At 37.3% G+C, this 17,669-nt stretch overlaps 1 long non-coding RNA gene across 1 annotated transcript; it reads right to left on the bottom strand.

Annotated features, from left to right (window-relative positions):
* Nucleotides 1-7,559: 7,559 nt before the first annotated feature.
* LOC138882273 (uncharacterized) lies at nt 7,560-9,216 on the bottom strand. Its single transcript, XR_011403753.1, has 2 exons — nt 8,780-9,216; nt 7,560-7,787 (listed from the first exon to the last, which is right to left on the bottom strand). It is a non-coding gene; the product is annotated as an uncharacterized lncRNA (long non-coding RNA).
* Nucleotides 9,217-17,669: the final 8,453 nt, after the last annotated feature.

Genomic DNA, 17,669 nt, shown 5'->3' with positions numbered 1-17,669 from the left:
TTTGTCACATGGGGTTGCACGGAAGGTTTGATTATGATCGGCTCTGTTATGCCATTCGTACCGCCCCGATTCTGCCTTGTGACGGGGTGGCCTCCAAGGACATACAACCTTGGGCTTGGAACATTGGAGCGAACCTCTAACCTCAAGACCTTGGGCACAAATAAAGTTACCTTTTCTGAGTTCGGGGCACCTTTCACAATCAACGGCACATGTCGGCTTGGTCTTACTTCCAGACTTGTTCCTTCTTGAATTGCTCCCACTGTCATTTCTGTTTGGTCGACCGGCTTGTATTCCTGATCTCGGCCAATCATTCCCATGAAATGAACATCGTTGTGTTCCGGCAACAGGTTGTTTGTCACATTAGGAGGGTCCTCGCCATTCGTTACTACAATTAATTTTTCAGAAATGAGTCTTTCTATGGCTCCTTTCAGAGTCCAACAGTCATCGGTGCTATGCCCCGGGGCACCTGAATGATATTCACATCTAGCATTTGCTTGACATCCATGTGAATTCGGATGCATATGGTGGGGAGCGATGGGTCCAATCACGCCCATTTGCTTCAGCTTCTGGAATAGACTAGAGTATGATTCAGCCAATGGAGTGAATTTTTCTATCGGCCTCTGCTCTCGACCACAATCCTGCCTGGGACGAGCATTATAGGGTGCCCAAAAATTTTGTTGCTGAGGTCGGGGGCCCTTGGAGCTGGTGCCCGTACCTGCTGATTGGAAGGCCGAGCATATGATTGAGCATTGAACACTATATATTGTGGTGGGCCCACAGAGTATTGAGGAATTGGCGGGGGATAGAAATGTTGAGGGTTGCTGGATCGCCCCTGCTGAACTTGCACATAAGGGTGCGATGCCCCTCTTTGAACTTCCCTAGATCCCGAGGTCATCATAGAACCTTCATCTCTCTTTTTCCTATTTGCAAAACTTCCCGACCCATTTTGGATCGCTTGGGTGGTGGCTTTGAGAGCAGCCTGACTTACAATTCTTCCAGTCTTTAGGCCATTTTTGACCATTTCCCCTATCTTGATTGCTTCAGCAAAAGGCCTACCCATTGCAGACATCATGTTTTGGAAATAATCAGGCTCTTGAGCCTCCAAAAAGACAGTGATCAACTCATGATTATCCATGGGCGGCTAACTCTGGCCGCTTGCTCCCTCCACTTGATGGCGTACTCCTTAAAGCTTTCCGTCGGCTTTTTCTTCATATTGGATAGGGAATTGCGATCTGGTGCAATATCAATGTTGTATTGGAATTTCTTGACGAAGGCCTGGGCCATGTCATCCCAAACATTCCAGTAAGAGATGTCTTGGTCAATGAACCATTCGGAAGCTACCCCCACAAGGCTTTCCCCAAAGTAAGTCATCGGCTACTCTTCCTTTCCTCCTGCACCCCTCAACTAGTTGCAGTACCTTTTCAAGTGGGCGATAGGGTCACCATGTCCATCATATTTCTCAAATTTTGGGGTTTTGAACCCTCGTGGCAAATGGATATGAGGGAACATGTATAGATCACTGAATGAAACACTTTTGTGACCACCTAGTCCTTGTATGTTCTTTATATTCTGTTCAAGACTTTTCATTTTCCTGGCCATCTCATCTGGCTCAATCGTCGTGGAAGGCATTTCATTTTCCACTGGTGATTCGTATCGAGGAGTCTGATTGTATGGAGCCGAGACCCCAAAAGCCATATTCGGAGAATAGTATTGTCCATCATAAGCATGAGATGGTGGCTCATTATTTGGCCTCATCACAGGAGGTGGTGGCGGGATTGTATATACCGGTGCGCCAGACACGACGAGAGGGGTGTTCCTGACCGGTGCGATTAGAGGTCGCAATTAGAGGTACTGGGGGCAGCATGGAGGCTGTAGTTCGGCACATACCCTGGTGGTAGAATGGGGTCGCTCGTTGCATGGAGCGGTGGTTGAGTAGCCTGGGGTATGGTGTAAGTTCCCTCTGAGGGACCCTGGGGTGGAGGTCGACCGGAAACCCAAGCCATCTGACAGTTGTTGTCTCAATTTTCTTATCTCCTCAGACTCTTGCTCAACTGACTGACCCTGCGGATTGTCATTGACCAACTCGATTTCATCATTGTTATCCATTACTACTGGTCCCTTAGATCTTGTGAAGTAATGATGTGCTGCCAGATTTACCACAAACCAACCATCTTAAACTTACTGGTTTAAGAGACAACAAACGTGTTAGGGTTAGGCATTTTATAGATATGAATTACACGTAATATGTCATGCTCCTAACATCGCCACCATTTCTAAAATGCTTTTCGAAGGCTTCAATGTTTCATTCCGGCCTATCAGCTTGTTGCTTATTGACACTGTTATTTCCTTCTTCTTCTTTTTTTCTTTTTTTTTTTATTATTTTTTTTCACTCGCCTTATTTGATCCCTTACTTTAAATCCATTTTAAAATGAATCCTTGATCGAGTCTTTTTGTGGATTGCCTACGTATTATGTTGCCGCATGAATCAGATCATTATGTAGTTCAGATATGCAAGACACTTGATTTTATATTTTTATTTTTTACAAAACAAACATCAAAAACTTTTTCATTGATTTTCGATATAATATTTTGATACAAGACTCAAAAATCAAGAGTTACATAAAGATAAACGAGACCAAACCTGACTCAAATAGTCTTTTTAGAATAAAAGTCAAAACAACACCAAAAGACTCTTATAGACTTAGAAACAACAAAAGCATAATGAAAAAGACTGATAACTTAAAGAAGACTTTGATCTCTGCAGTAGAATCCACCAGCATTACTGTAATCAAGGCTCTTGTTCCTGCGGCTGACCCCCAATATTGCGGTATATCCTCTCCAAGTCTGCAGATATGTGACGAGCAACATTCAATGATACTTCTACAAACCGCTCGGGCGTCATGCCCTGGCAACTCCTGCATGCTTTTGAGGTATATGTGGCTACCTCGAGAATCTTTCCCTTAATGTATTCCTGAGCCACGTGTAGCTCTTGATTCTGTCGACCACGGGTCTCAGCTAGATCCAGCGCATCACGCTCGCGGTCCAAGGCCATATCTTTCTGGCGCCGAACTTCTAGCGACTCCATTTCTAATTGATTGATCACCTTTTGGTAGTGGTGTCTTTCTATTTCAAACTCTGCGATATGGCTCTCTTTGCTTGACTCAACTCCCCCTATCTGATCTCTCAGACCTTGGATTAATGGAGCGAAACCTCTACGTTCATGATCACGGACTACCCTGAACTGGGCTTCTTTCTCTTCTTGCTGCTGAGCGGTTGTGCCTATGTTCTTCTTTCGAATTTGGGCTTTGAGTGCTTGCTTCTCTCGTGCCCACTAAGCCTTTTCCCGCTCAAAATCAGCTTGTTGTACGTCAATAGCTGTCTCCAGAATGCCCTTATCTTCTTGTAAAGTGTCAATACGAGATTGGAACTCTTGCGCCACTTCCCTTCTGGTTTCTCTAACTCTGACCTCGATCTCTCTCTCCCAATCAACTGCATGTCGTATGGATATCTCTGTCCTTTGCTCGGGGATAGCCTGGTTGTGAAACCACTCAAGGTATGCGAGGCTTACCTCCCCACGTTCACGATCAGCTACCATCTCGTCTAAATTGGAAAATCGACTACCAAACCAAATCTTCTGTGCATATGACTCCCTTGGAGGTTCCTCTTCCTTGAATTCCCACATGAACGGGCACATGTCCTCAATCGGGGGCCTCTTTTGCTCTCTCCCTAACTGGCGCATGACGCGTAAAGGCGCGTAGGGTTGGAAACCCCTAAAACCCATGAGTATGAAGAATGGGCGATACGTCGACATATGCATGACCCTAGCAGAAGGGAACCAGTAATAGTTCTAAGTGATTCTATCAGCACTCAATGAACCAAGTAATGTCTGCCAAGCCCTCACCCCCTCTGGAAGATTACAACTTGCAGCTCTGTCTGGGTGACATCCAATGTAATTCAGCTAATCATCATTGAAATTTACTACTATTGGATGATGATAAAGGTGCTCTATGAACCACATCTGCAGCAGAATGTTGCATCCCTCAAAGTAATCTTCACCTTCTTGACAATGGGTCAAAGCCCGAAAAATATCTCCCAAAATCATGGGAAGAATGGTATGATCCTCGCTACTTTGCAAATACGAGACTACCGCAACCAATTGAATTCTGATGCGCCCACCACGCTCCGAAAAGACCATGATCCCTAGAAATGATATCATGAACGCAAAGATTCTCAACTCCCTCCAAGCGTCGTAACTCAACTGGTTGACGAATTCTGTGCCCGAAAAGTTCTCAAACCCTTTCTCGTCTCCAAATCTGTCATAAAAATATTCTGACGGAACCCAACCTTCGTTTAAGCAAACCATTGGAATTCAACGAAGGCATAACTTCTTTAAAAAGTTGTTCACACCAACTTTTCTCAGAGCAGCAGGCCTTTTCCCACGAAGGTCTCTCCCCAATCCGGTGAACCCACCTAATTCTTCCAATGTGGGTGTCATTTCACAATCTTTGAACCTGAAGACATTGTTCGCGGGGTCCCAAAAACCTACTAGAGCCTCGATTAAATCTCTGTTAGGCTTAATTCCCATGAGATTGGTGAGGAACTTGAGGTGCTTAAATACTCGATTCCGTTCCCATGTAGCAAAACTAGACCACCAATTACAGAGACTACTCGGGGTCTTATCTCTGATTAAGAACATAGGAGGTGTCTCATCCCTTACCCTTTTCTGACTACTTCTTTGCGGAGAACTCATGATGATCCTAAGAATAAGATAAAAAGGGTTAGGACTTACCCAAACTATATGCAAATTATGATCATTCATAATTTTATTTTATTTTTTGGTCAATTTAGGACTCGATCTATTTTTTTAATTACAATATATATTTTGAAATTACCGGACACAAAAGTTGAGATGATAAAAGTGAAAAATATGGCTATTATTACAAAAACGACCCTTTAATATTTCCATAGAAGGCATAAAGGATGTCTCGGCAAAAACAGCCAAACACATGAACAAAACAATAAAAATAGACAAAATAATAAATAAATAAAAACTATTTTTACGAAAATGATCCTTTGCAATATGAGTATAACCAGATAAAAATATCTACTTTTTGCAAAAACAATCTTTCCGGAAAGGTTTAAAGTTGCTTCGACAAAAATGGCCAGACATAAGGGCAAAATGGTAAAAGGTGAATAAATATGGATAAAGTAACTATTTTTACAAAAATGACTCCCAGGAAGATTTTAAGGCTGTCTTGACAAAACATCTGGAACATGAGGGCCAGACAATAAAAGGTGACCAAAATAGGCCTTTTTTTTTTGAAAATTTTATGCTCCCTTTTTTTGAAACATGTGGGCTGAACCCGATGGAGGTTGCCTACGTATCTCACATCCGGTGAGAATCAAACCCGCGTAGTTCAGTAAAATAGGGTACTCTCCCTTTTTGTTTTATTTAATGAAAATTAATCTTTACAACTCACACCAGACTACTACAAAATATATTTTTTTTTTAAAAAAGGTTTATTTGCACTAAACTAGGAGAATTATTCTCTTTTTTTTTTCATTTTTAATAATTACACTAATTTTTTTTAAAACCGGTCGACAATGCAAGTAAGCCTTCCGAATGATGTATCAAGTAGCACATACGTGAACATGATGGTCTCAAAGAGGATACCTGTCTTATACGCACCCGACCCCTGTGCCGAGTTTCGCTAAGTCAAATGCACGTGATGCAAATAAAGCGAACCTACTAGGGATATCCGGCATGAGGCTTGTTCTTCTAGTTTTAGATCCTATTGGAGAAAGTATCTACACTGGCTTACTCGAGCGGACAACTCGAGCCGAGGAGGGTCAGTGTACCGGTAGCATTGCTTTCCGGCTTAACTGGTGGTGCTCCCCGCCTAAAACAGGTGTGACTAAAATCCTTCACCGGGTGACGAACACCTCGGCTATCTCAAAGAAAGCGGGCTATGTCAAGAAAATGCCCAATTTTTAATTTCAAAAAGACTCAGAGGGGGTGCGTGAGAAAACAGTTTATATGTACAGTTCAACAATATCAAAATGATAAAAAGCGAATAGGTAGCACATTAGGCACAAATAAATCACAATATTTAAAAAATTAATAAAGCCAAATAAAAAGTCAACATGTAAAAGCTCGATTTCTTATGTAATTCCCCAGCAGAGTCGCCAGAGCTGTCACACCCCTTTTCTACCCCTCCAAATAATAATAGTATGTGTATGGGCCAAAGAGTTTTTTCAATTAAAGTGACAAAATTTGAATAGGGATTATTTTATTGTTCAGAGTCGCCACTTAGAATTGATTTTTTCGGTGTTCCAAGTCACCATTTATTTGGATCCCTAGTCAAAGGAAGGTTTGACTCTATTTTAATCGGTCCGCGAAAAAAAAGTTCGGGTAAGGAATGCTGTTGACCGGGGAGAAGGTATAAGGCATTCTCCGAGTCCCGTGGTTCTAGCACGGTCGCTTTATTGACTTAAACTTGGCTTGAATTAATTTTGGACAAACTGTGATTTATATTATTTTCATGTTTTACCTATCCTCTTTTATCTCTTGATTATTAGAAAAAATTAAAGAATATTTTTGAATAATAAGATGTCATAACCACACTACGCAAGCGAATGCGTGATCGACGAAATTTATTATTAAGTCATAACGGCGCTACGCAAGCGAATCCGCAGTCATGACAGACGATTGTTAGCACGTCATTTACTTTTGAAAAATTGCTGCAATTGTGTTGGAGGAAACAATAACCCTCTTTTTTTCCAGAAAATTTATTAAATGTCACTACCACGCTACGCAAGCGAATCCGTGATTATGACAAAAGATTTATAAATTAATTAAAACTATTGAATATGACATGAAATTGATGAATTAACTTATTAAAAGTTAAGCGTCACACTACACAAGTGAGTCCGTGAAGTTAAAGCGCACCTACTATTTGCCTAACGTTTAAATTAATTAAAGGGAAACTAGTTAATTAAAATAGTAGAAAAATCTTATATTATTATTATTTTTTCGAGCTTTATAGTTGGGAAAAATTATGCAAATAAATGTTGGACCAACTTTATCTATTTTAAAAGAAATGAGCCAACTTATTGTTAAAAAAATGGGCCAGCTTGTATGGAGCTTTTGGGCTGCTGGAATTTATTATTAAAATGGGCCAAGAAATGAATTTCAATTGGCCCAATGCTATATAGAAGAAAAGGGGTAATTTTGTTGTTTAAAGGTAAATGGGCCAACTTTTATCTTTGATTCAATAAGGCCCAAAGTTGATACAATTTTAGCTCTTTACTTAGTTTAAGTTCATGACCATTAACTAAATAGTCACAATTGTATAAACGTCCACTTTACAAAAATAGCCATTTTTGCAAATCCGGCAAAATGACCAGATTCACAAAGATATTATCACAGCATTCCTAGAAGCATATGTTGGTAGTGAAATTTCAGCAACTAAAACGAACTCATGCTATGTGTTATACACCTAAAGTCATTCATGGCATACTTAGCATTGTTACTCGAATATAATAGCTTGAAAACATGCTTAAAAAATCCATAAACGACTTACATATCACATTCAAAAACTTACAACTCAATATTCAAGTATTATGAAGGACTATATTCACATTATCACATGTTTGATACATAACAATAACATACAAGCTCTTTTGTTGTCAAACTATTCATCACATCAAACACATTTAAATGGTGCAGCATGTTCAAGTTGTTCCCATTGCTGAAAATACGTACATTACGAGTCTTAAAGGATTACCTGGTAGCAAAAGAATAAACAGTAGTTCAGCAACTAAAGCAGCATAAAAACAGCAGCAAAACCAGCAGCAAATCCGTGTTAAAACAACCCGAAAACTTAGAGAGGGAACCCAGAAACGAACTCTAAAGAGGACTTATACTTTTTTAAAAGTTTGCACTCTAAGATTCACTCCCAAAGCTCACCATTTCAGCTTACTTTTCATGTGTTCAACTGCTGAATTTTTTTGTTTTTGTGACAAAGCAATTATAAAAATGCCCCCTGGAAGTGTGATGGAGTCCCCTCAAAGTGAGGAAAGGGCAGCCCTTAAATAGGCAAATTTGGACAGATTTTGGTTCACCAAATGTCTGTCCGACAAAAACTGACATTGTGTGCTAAACACTGTTCAAAATCTGTCCAAAGGTCAAAGGAAATCTACTATGTCAGAAACAAAGAGAAAAGAAAAAAAAATATCATTTCAGCCACCCTAACTAGTAAAAATAGGCTACTAGCACCCTATTTTGTGATAAAATAACATAAACTTCAGATTTTACCAACATCAATATCATTCTGTTGATTCAAACTAAACCAAGTATTAAAACATGTAATTAAACTTCACACATGTGTTATGAACCAATCGTAAGCAAACAAAAATTAACTATTAAAGCCAAACGAAACACACGCTATCGCTGGAGCGATTTAATAAAACCAACAAGACAAACATAATCAAAAATGGATTAAATGAAGAAACAAGATAGAAACTAACTTTAACTAAAAAAATTAAAAAATTAATAACGGGGCAGGATTACGATTTTACCATATACTCTCAAGTATTTCCTCACTATCTCACTTTAATCAACACAAAGCTATTTTACTACTTCAACAAGTGCAAAAACAGAAAATTTAACATTCCAAAACTTCAAAAACTAATGCTAAAATAATTAATAATAAAAAATAAAATCTGAAAAATAAAAATAAAAATAAAAAATCAGCCATGAAAAAGAATAGGATTTTACCATTTTACAATTCAAGTGGCCGAAAAAATGGTGGTATGCCAAAAGAGGGTGTTCGGGGAGGTCGCCGGAATTTGGCCGGATTTTGGTTGCCGATATTTCAGGGTGAAATTGGCATCAATAGCTAGGTCTTGAGGAGCTTTATCCATTTATGTAGGTATTGTGGGGTGGTAGTGGTTGGAGCTTCAATAATTTGGGCAAAAAAGTGACTGGAAAGTGTCCTAGATCTAAGATTCAAAGAGTTTGAGGGATTTTTGAAGGATTTGGTTTGGAGATATGGAAAGAGGAAGTTGTGGAGATTACATGGTGTGAATTTGGAGGTGGTCCGCCGGTGGCGGCGATTTTCGGCCGGCGGCGGTGGGGCGGCGACAACGGCTTGGGGGGAGAGAGAAGAGAGAGTGATGAGAGGGAAAGAAGAGAGAGGAAATAATGGGGAAATGGGGAAAATATTTGGGGATTTTAGGCTTTAAATACCTAGGATGAAGATCAAACTAGGACCGTTGGATTAAATCAAGATGAGTGGATGAGATTGAATCTTGTCACTTAACCAAAACGACGTAGTTTCAAGACAAAACTACGTCGTTTTAAGCTCTTCTTGGCAGCCCCCTTTTGGACCGGGTTTGGGCTCTTTGGGCTTAAATTTGGGCCAATTTTGCACAATTTTAATTAAATTACACTAGCTCAAACCCTACCTCATTTATCAAACCATTACTCAACTCTTAAAACCTATACATACACAAATAAGAACAAACACACACACATACATATTATATATATATATATATAAGGCAAAAATTAGGCATTTACACATAAAATATTCAATTTGACGAAGAGATCAGTGTTTCATATATTGGGCTATAAATCCGCCACTGCCTTTCTAGCCATTTACAAGAATCCATAGTCAAAGTGAAGTTACAAAACTTGCTTCATCATTTCCATGGTGAAGAAGGAACATTGTTGGTGTAACAATATTTGCAAAAAATGTACAAGCTTACAGTAGATTGAAACTCAGGTTTCTAATGCAAATCTGCATCCTAAAATCAGTAAATGTTATGGTCTCCAGATCTTTGCAGCTGACGAGGACATGGTGACCTCAATATGGGTGGAGTGGAAAGGGGCATCGGGCACATGTATCAACGGGTTCAACTTAACCATCATCTTTGACATAAAATATAGATATAAAACGCAAAGGGTTCTATTATAAAGACTTTTTTAAAATTAAATTGAATATATCAGTTTAAGTTCTGAAATCGTCTTTCGAAAGAAGCACATGGGAAAAGGTCAAGAGGGAGAAACTAGTAGTACATTGGAAAGGCTTGAGATATTATTTTTTTCTGTTTGTTCTGTTTTAGTTGAATGAATATGAAAGATATTTCGATGTAACTTGGTCAGTTTTCATTGTTTATATTGAAAATAAAATAGTGGAAAAATTACTTTAACGTTTTATTATAAATTAATTATGCCTTGATATGAGTTGCGTCACGTTTGGTCTGGAGTCTTTGTCTCAATAACTACAACATTTTAGGCATTTAACTACACCTGAAAAGCGTGGCTTTAACTATCAGATAGTGTGACATTTGACTAAAGGCCACACTTTCGGACCTAAGACACCGCTTTTTGAGGAGTGTCCTAAATGAGCGTAACCTTTGCCCTAAGACAACGCTTTTTAAGTGTTGCTTTAGAAGCCACATTTAAAAAACGTGGCTAAAAATTAATAAAGGTCACGTTTGTAGTGCCCTCTATGGTAACACCTTTCGGCACTACAACAACACATGAAAAATGTGGCCTTTGTTACTTTTTAGAACACGCTTGAAAGCATTGCTTTTGCTAGTATATAAGACACAAATTTTCCAATCCCTGTGGCCACACATTTGATGTGTGGCAATTGTATCTAAGCTATGAAGTAATTTATTTTCAATAAAATATATTTTCGTTTGTATCCCATAATCACGTACGAAGATCTCAAACACTCAATTATATAAAAAAAATAACAAAAGAATAATTCCAATGCATATACTTGCAATGAACTTCAAAAAAAGATTAAATCTTGTGTAATACAATGAAGCAAATTATTTCAAGGTTCATGCTTGTAATTTTACAAAATCAAATGTAGTATCAGGAATTACAAAAATCGTAATTGTCCAAAGTCTTCATCGTTAAATTCCAATAGATCAAAGTCTTTTGGCACCATTTTTAATTGTCCACCAGAACTTTCCTACAAAATAAAATTAGTAATTAGATAGAAATTCATAGTATGCAAGTGCAAACTCAGAGCAGTGTGGTAGAGTTGGCCCCTTGGGGACTCAGGACAATACTATCACATATAAGTAAGAGATATACATATACACGACTTAAACAAATGACAGAGTAGAGGAAAATCTATATATGTTGTAGTGCTAAGATGAAAATGTAATCGAATGATTCGAGTAACAGAGCCTATGGACAAAAATCATGCTCAATTGGCCTTCCTCATTTGTTTTCTTAACATCCAGGCATCTAGTTATATTCTCTCAATAGTATGATTATGTTGCTTCCTTTTGTTTAATTCCTGTATACTGATGGAAAAACTAGATTAGTGGATTTCTTTTCCAAAATGAACATTAACTTAACATATAGCATATACTCAATCAGCTCACTTTCAATTAAGCTAAAAATAACTAGATACAAACACCTTACCCAAATCAAGGATGTTGTTAGCTAGAATTTGGTATGTCCAGTCTGCTATCTGATTAATAGTTTTTGAGATAGAAATGTAATCTACCAGTGAGTACCTCTTACAGGTGACTATAATCACTTAGCTATCATTGTATCTTAGAATCTTGCAAGAAATTAAAAGTGTAGGTACAACTTCTATTCCATTAACCCTCCAATCTGTATAGAGAGATACTAAAAAACTTTCATCAGACAATTTGCTAACTCAATTTTACCCTCAAGCAATATTGGTCTCAATATTTTAAATACCTATTATAATAAAGATAATCATGTAGATCTTTATTCACTTAAAAGCTGAGCTAAACAAAGGGAAGGGGGGGGGGGGACATTTAAAATGTTTTGTGTGATTGAAAGTGAGTGAAAAAGATATACCTGTTGGGAAGTGGATACCTTCATTCACTTGGCATCCTCTTTAAATTCATAATTGTTGGAGTTACCAGAAAAAAATTCATTTCAAGATATCTGAAATTAATTCTCAAACAACAAGATTTGTATTTGTGTACTTCCCATTCTAGCAAACAAAAAATAAGATAGTAAGCCAAAGAAGACAAATCCAAATTTACCTCTTCAGTTGACTCAAAGGAAGATCTTAAGCTGAGATAATACACAATAGAGACTAAATCAACAATAGAAATATGCAAGTTTCATATATCAAGAGATAAAGAATGAAGGAGAAAGACGATAAATTGTGTATTATGCTCAACTAATCGATATACTGCAGAACATTTTCTTTCCAAAGATGGCACATCCAAAGTTTGATTACCTGGTCGATGTATATTTTCTATCAATTAATCCTCCTACAACAATTTTAAGGAGAGCAGGAAGTTAATAGCTAAAAAGTTAGTTTACCCAGTTTACTTACCAACTATGCCAATGAATAATGCCTTAACATACCTCTGAAGTACCCCTATCCTTTTTCTTTGCCTTCCTCACTTTTGCTCTACGTTGATCTTATTTGAGAACATGAAGAATCCTTTGTTCACTCCAATGTCCACATGTATAACCTATACTAAAGCAAGCAAGAACTGAATTGATGCAAAATACAATACTGTCACAAGTAGGACAATATCTTTAAAATTTGAGATTTCAACCACAAAGTTAAAATCTTAATAACATTAGAACTAAATATTGTGCTAGCATAAAAAAATAAATAGTATGCGTCAATTGATATGCCAAATTGATCTACCTAACTAACATATTGCCATGTTTATTCAATATCAAACTAGAGCCTTAGTCTTAGCTTCAGAAGCTATACAATTAATAATGAGAGAGAACAAGAATTAACTACTAGACAATAGAATGTCAGAATAAGAATTTGTGCCCAGATTATATAATTGTAAAAAGTTATTCTCCTCCAAAAATACAAGTAAAGGTCATCTCTCCCCCTTATGGGCTAGAGAACGTCATATAACTAAATCTCATTTACAATAGAGAAAACTAAATCCCATTGTAATTGAAGTATATCTTCATCACTATCTCATATTTTTATCATTAATTCATAAAGCTTCATGAAAAAAAGTACCATATCTTCTTGCACATCTTTTAATTATCAAACCATATAAATAACAAAATATTTTAGTTTCAACTACCAAGCCTCAATATATGCCATTAAGTCATAAGCATTTATACGTTTATGCTACAAAAACTTTATGTCAAACTTAAGTAGAAAACTTAGACTAACATTTTGAACTCCACAATTGGGAAGTAACACTATAATGCTTCAAATGCAAAACAAAAACATACAAAGCACTGAAGAAAGTAATTCGACAATAAAAGGACATAATAATAGTTGTACTATGAAAAGAAATACAGCTGCTGCAGAGTTGTATAAAATGACAGTAGCAGCAACAGTATACCATGTATGGAAAGAAAGGAATACTAGAATTTTTCAAGCAAAGGTGACAGGTTGGGAAGCAATGAGTAAGAAGATCATTCAAGAGATACATTACCGAAGTACCAAACATACAGCGGGGATACTACATAGACTAGATTGGTACCCAGTGTAATAGTTAGATATAAGTGTATATAACAGCATATGGGGAGGGGGTGAAGTATAGGAAAGAAGGTTATCTTGTAAGGTTTTTTTTTTTGACTTACTTGTAAATATTTTTCCCTGGTAATACAAAGTTTAATTACCAAAAAAAATAGAAAATAGTTGTACTATGAAATGAAGCAAGATGTGGCAGACATGAAAATTGTGTCGCACATACAAACTAACAAGTTATTAAAATATATAAGCATATAAGAAAAGGCAAACCAAATAGGTCCAGAAATTTTCATCTCATAAAAATACCTTCTTAATGCTTCAGTTCCTTTTCAAACACTCATTATTGCTTTTTGTCAATCCATATTTGATACTAAATTTATGCTTCCTACTAATTCTTTCAAATTCTTACTATTTATCCAACAAATTTCACTTCATTAATTGACTTCAAAACCAAAATGATTTCAACGGTAAGGATAGGTCAGACAAACATTCCATCAAACAGGTAATATGCAATGGTCAATCCCAAAAGAAATTCTGCAAATAGGCAAAGCTAGTATAGAAATGTTTAAGATCTAAACACATGTACGTTTAAACTTAAGACTAGTACTATGAAACAAACACAAATGAAATCTGTATTTGAACTCTGTTGAAATTTTCTTTTTCCTGATTGAATTTCACTTAAGCAAATATTGGCATATATAAGAGTACATTTCAGAAAGAAAATGAGACATCGCTACAAATTTTAGGGTGGAGGCAAATTCGGCACAAGAGGTGATAGTGTCTATGCAGATTATGGCGGAGGTTGGCAAAACAGAAAACCTAATGAACTGATGTCATTAGGAGGGAAACTATTTGCACTTTCAAAATGGGGGGAAATGTTTCACGGGAAATTTTAATGGTAGGAGGAATTTTATTGAATTTCTTTAGCGCACACTAGTGAAGTGTTGCTTTTAGAATTATGAATACAACTCACTCTAAAAGCATCACAATATAAATGAATAAGTGTTGCCAATTAATTTATGTTTGGCAACACTTAAGTTGCGTTGTCTCAGTCTAAAAGATATGTTTCGCAAGCGTGGCCATAAAATGTGTTGCCAAAAGCTATCAACAAAGGCCATCCTTGAAAAGTATTCCCACATATAGTTTTGGAAATATTTTCTAAGCGTTGTTAAAAGTTAGTGTGTCATTAGGCCAAATTTATTGTAGTGCAACTTTGGACAAGTTGAGATGTTTGCACTCTTATTTAGCCCAAATCGTATCAGGAGTTTCTCCGTTACAAAGCTCAAATCTGAGACATCAAATAAAAGATGAAGAAATCTTGCTCATCCCACACATCCCTCAGTGATACAAATAATTTCGCATGTATAATAGCAAAAGTTTATAGCTTAAAGAAGAAGATAAGTAACTTATTATGACCGCTTAAACTGCAATATAGGAGGAAATGCAATTAATAGGATGGTCATAACTTAAGAAAATTAACCTTTAACAAAGCAAAATCTGAAATTATTTTTTTCTTTCTTATTTAGCTTTTTTCCAAGACTATGGAAACATAAATAACTATATGCAAGTTAATGGATTAACAAAATAGGTCAATGAGACAAAAGAGAAACCAATGACAAAAGTAGTGATCAAGAAAATAGTGGTGGTAGATATGTTGTCACGATCCAGAATTTTCACCATCGGAACTGTAATGGCGCCTAACACTTCACTTGCTAGGCAAGCCAACGTTAGAGGATTCTTAACGCCAACTTTAGCCAATTTCAATAACAAGAAGAATTAAGCTAGACAGAATCTAAAACTGATTTGCGGAATAGCATAAAACCCAAGCATCTGATACATTTAGGATCTGGAATAACAACTCACGAGCTACTATGATTTACTACTAGCAGAGTCTGAAAGAGAATACACTGTTCTGAAGGAAAAGAAATAGTAAAATAATAAGACTAGAAAGAGACTCCAGGGTCTGCGGACACCAGCAGATCTACCTTGGGTTTTATATCAAGCAATCTAGCTGCTAACCCCACGATCAGCTAGTGCCGGTACCAAAATCTGCACAAGAAGTGTAGAGTATAGTATGAGTACAATCGTCCTCATGTACTCGTAAGTGTCGAGCCTAACCTTGACGAAGTAGTGACAAGGCTATGACAAGACACCTGCATAATAAACATGTGCAGATAACAATATATGTACAAAGTAACAACAAATAAGAGCTAGACAAGTAATATAAGGAGGGGGACATGCTGAGGGGGATACAAGATAAAAGAATCATTGTAGTAACGATAACTAGAACAACCAATAGGCCTTGAACAAATGAAAATAATTAAATACAATAAGGAAAAGTGCACGGCACCACCCTTCGTGCTTCTACTCTCAACCTCACCATATAAATCAATAGAAACGGCACGGCATTACCCTTCGTGCATTAACTCTCGTAACATGGCACGACATCACCCTTCGTGCATTAACACAAATAGTATGACACGACATTACCATTCGTGCATTAACACTCACAATTTGGCACGACATCACCCTTCATGCATTACACTCACAATGTGGCACGGCATTACCCTTCGTGCATTAACACTCTTCCTTACCATAAGCAATGAACAAATAACAACCGGGAGATCGAATAACAAGAACAAGCCTTCTTAAACTTTAGGTTCCACAATATCAACCTCAACTTTGAAATCAATACTCAATTATCACCAAAAATCCGTAAACATGATAAGAAAGATCAATTTAACAATACCAGTCTAAACATGGATAACATGATCAAAGAAAGCAAAACTTACAAGAAACCAAGTCTCAACCGCATGCTTTAACCCGACAACAACGCATAAGTACTTGTCACCTCACATATACGTTGTACCTAACATCTAAACATGTAACAAATAGACAAACAAGTCTTATTCCCTCAAGTCAAGGTTAACCACGACACTTACCTCGCTCCAAAGACCAAACTCAAAGCACAACCACGACTTTTTCTTTCAAACAGGCCTCCGAACCAATAGAATCTAGAAAATTACTAACCAAACGTTTCAAATTAAACCTTAGGAACAACCCACGATTGTAAAGAATTCAATTTAGGTCATTATTGAAAAAGTCAACACCCGGGCTCGCTTTGTCCAAACCCGAAATTCAGACTAAAATCCGATTATCCATTCACCCCGAGCCCGGTTATGTAATTTGTTTTGGAATTCGGCCTAAATTTGAGGTCTAAATCCCTAATTTACAAAATTCCTAATTCTACCAACCCCCTCCCCCAATTTCTACCATGAAAACTCTATATTTTAGATTGAAAACTTAGGAAAAGTGAAGAAAGATTGAAGAAACTATTTTAGAATCACTTACCAATGATTTGGGGAAGAAATGTTCTTTGAAAAATCGCCCTTAGGGTACTTCAGTTTGAAAATTTGAAGAATGAACCAAAAATCCCGTCTAAGTCAAGTTTTGATCAGCTACAGATGTTGCATTTGCGACCTTCCCTGCAAATGCGAACCTTGCAAATGCGAAAAATCCATAGCAATTGCGAAGACCATCGCATCTCTACATCCATCGCATTTGCGATGTGAAGTCCGTAAATGTGAAAACTGTTTCTCCACAAATGTGACTAATTGATCGCATTTGCGATCACTGCCCCCACCTGACCCTCTTCGCAAATGCGAACATCATGTGGCCCATCTACTCTTCGCAAATGCGATGAGTAGATCGCAAATGCGGACCCATCAGAGTTCGCAAATGCGATGCCTGATCTCGAAAATGCGAGATCAGAGGCCTGCAACAAAATCTGAAGCACACCAGCAGGTTTTAAGTCCAAATTTCACTGCGTAGCCTATCCGAAACTCACTCGAGCCCTCGAGGCTAGAAACCAAAAGTGCACACAAGTCTAAAAATATGATATGAACTTGCTCCCGCGATAAAATCGCCAAAATAAAACATAGAACTACGAATTGAATACCAAATCAAAATAAAATTTTCAAGAAAACTTTGAAACTACTATTTTCACATTCGGACGTCCGAATCACGTCAAACCAACTCCGTTTCTCATCAAATTTCACAGACAAGTCATAAATATGGTATTGGACCTATAACAGATTCCAGAACCAAAATACAAACCTGATATCCAAAAAGTCAAACATTGGTCAAACATTTCAGTTTCATTAAGCCTTTAATTTTCAAATTTCGACAAAGTTC

Source organism: Nicotiana sylvestris, chromosome 11 (assembly GCF_000393655.2).
Source record: "Nicotiana sylvestris chromosome 11, ASM39365v2, whole genome shotgun sequence".
Classification (NCBI taxonomy): Eukaryota; Viridiplantae; Streptophyta; class Magnoliopsida; order Solanales; family Solanaceae; genus Nicotiana; species Nicotiana sylvestris.
This window is presented reverse-complemented; position numbering and strand designations above follow the sequence as displayed.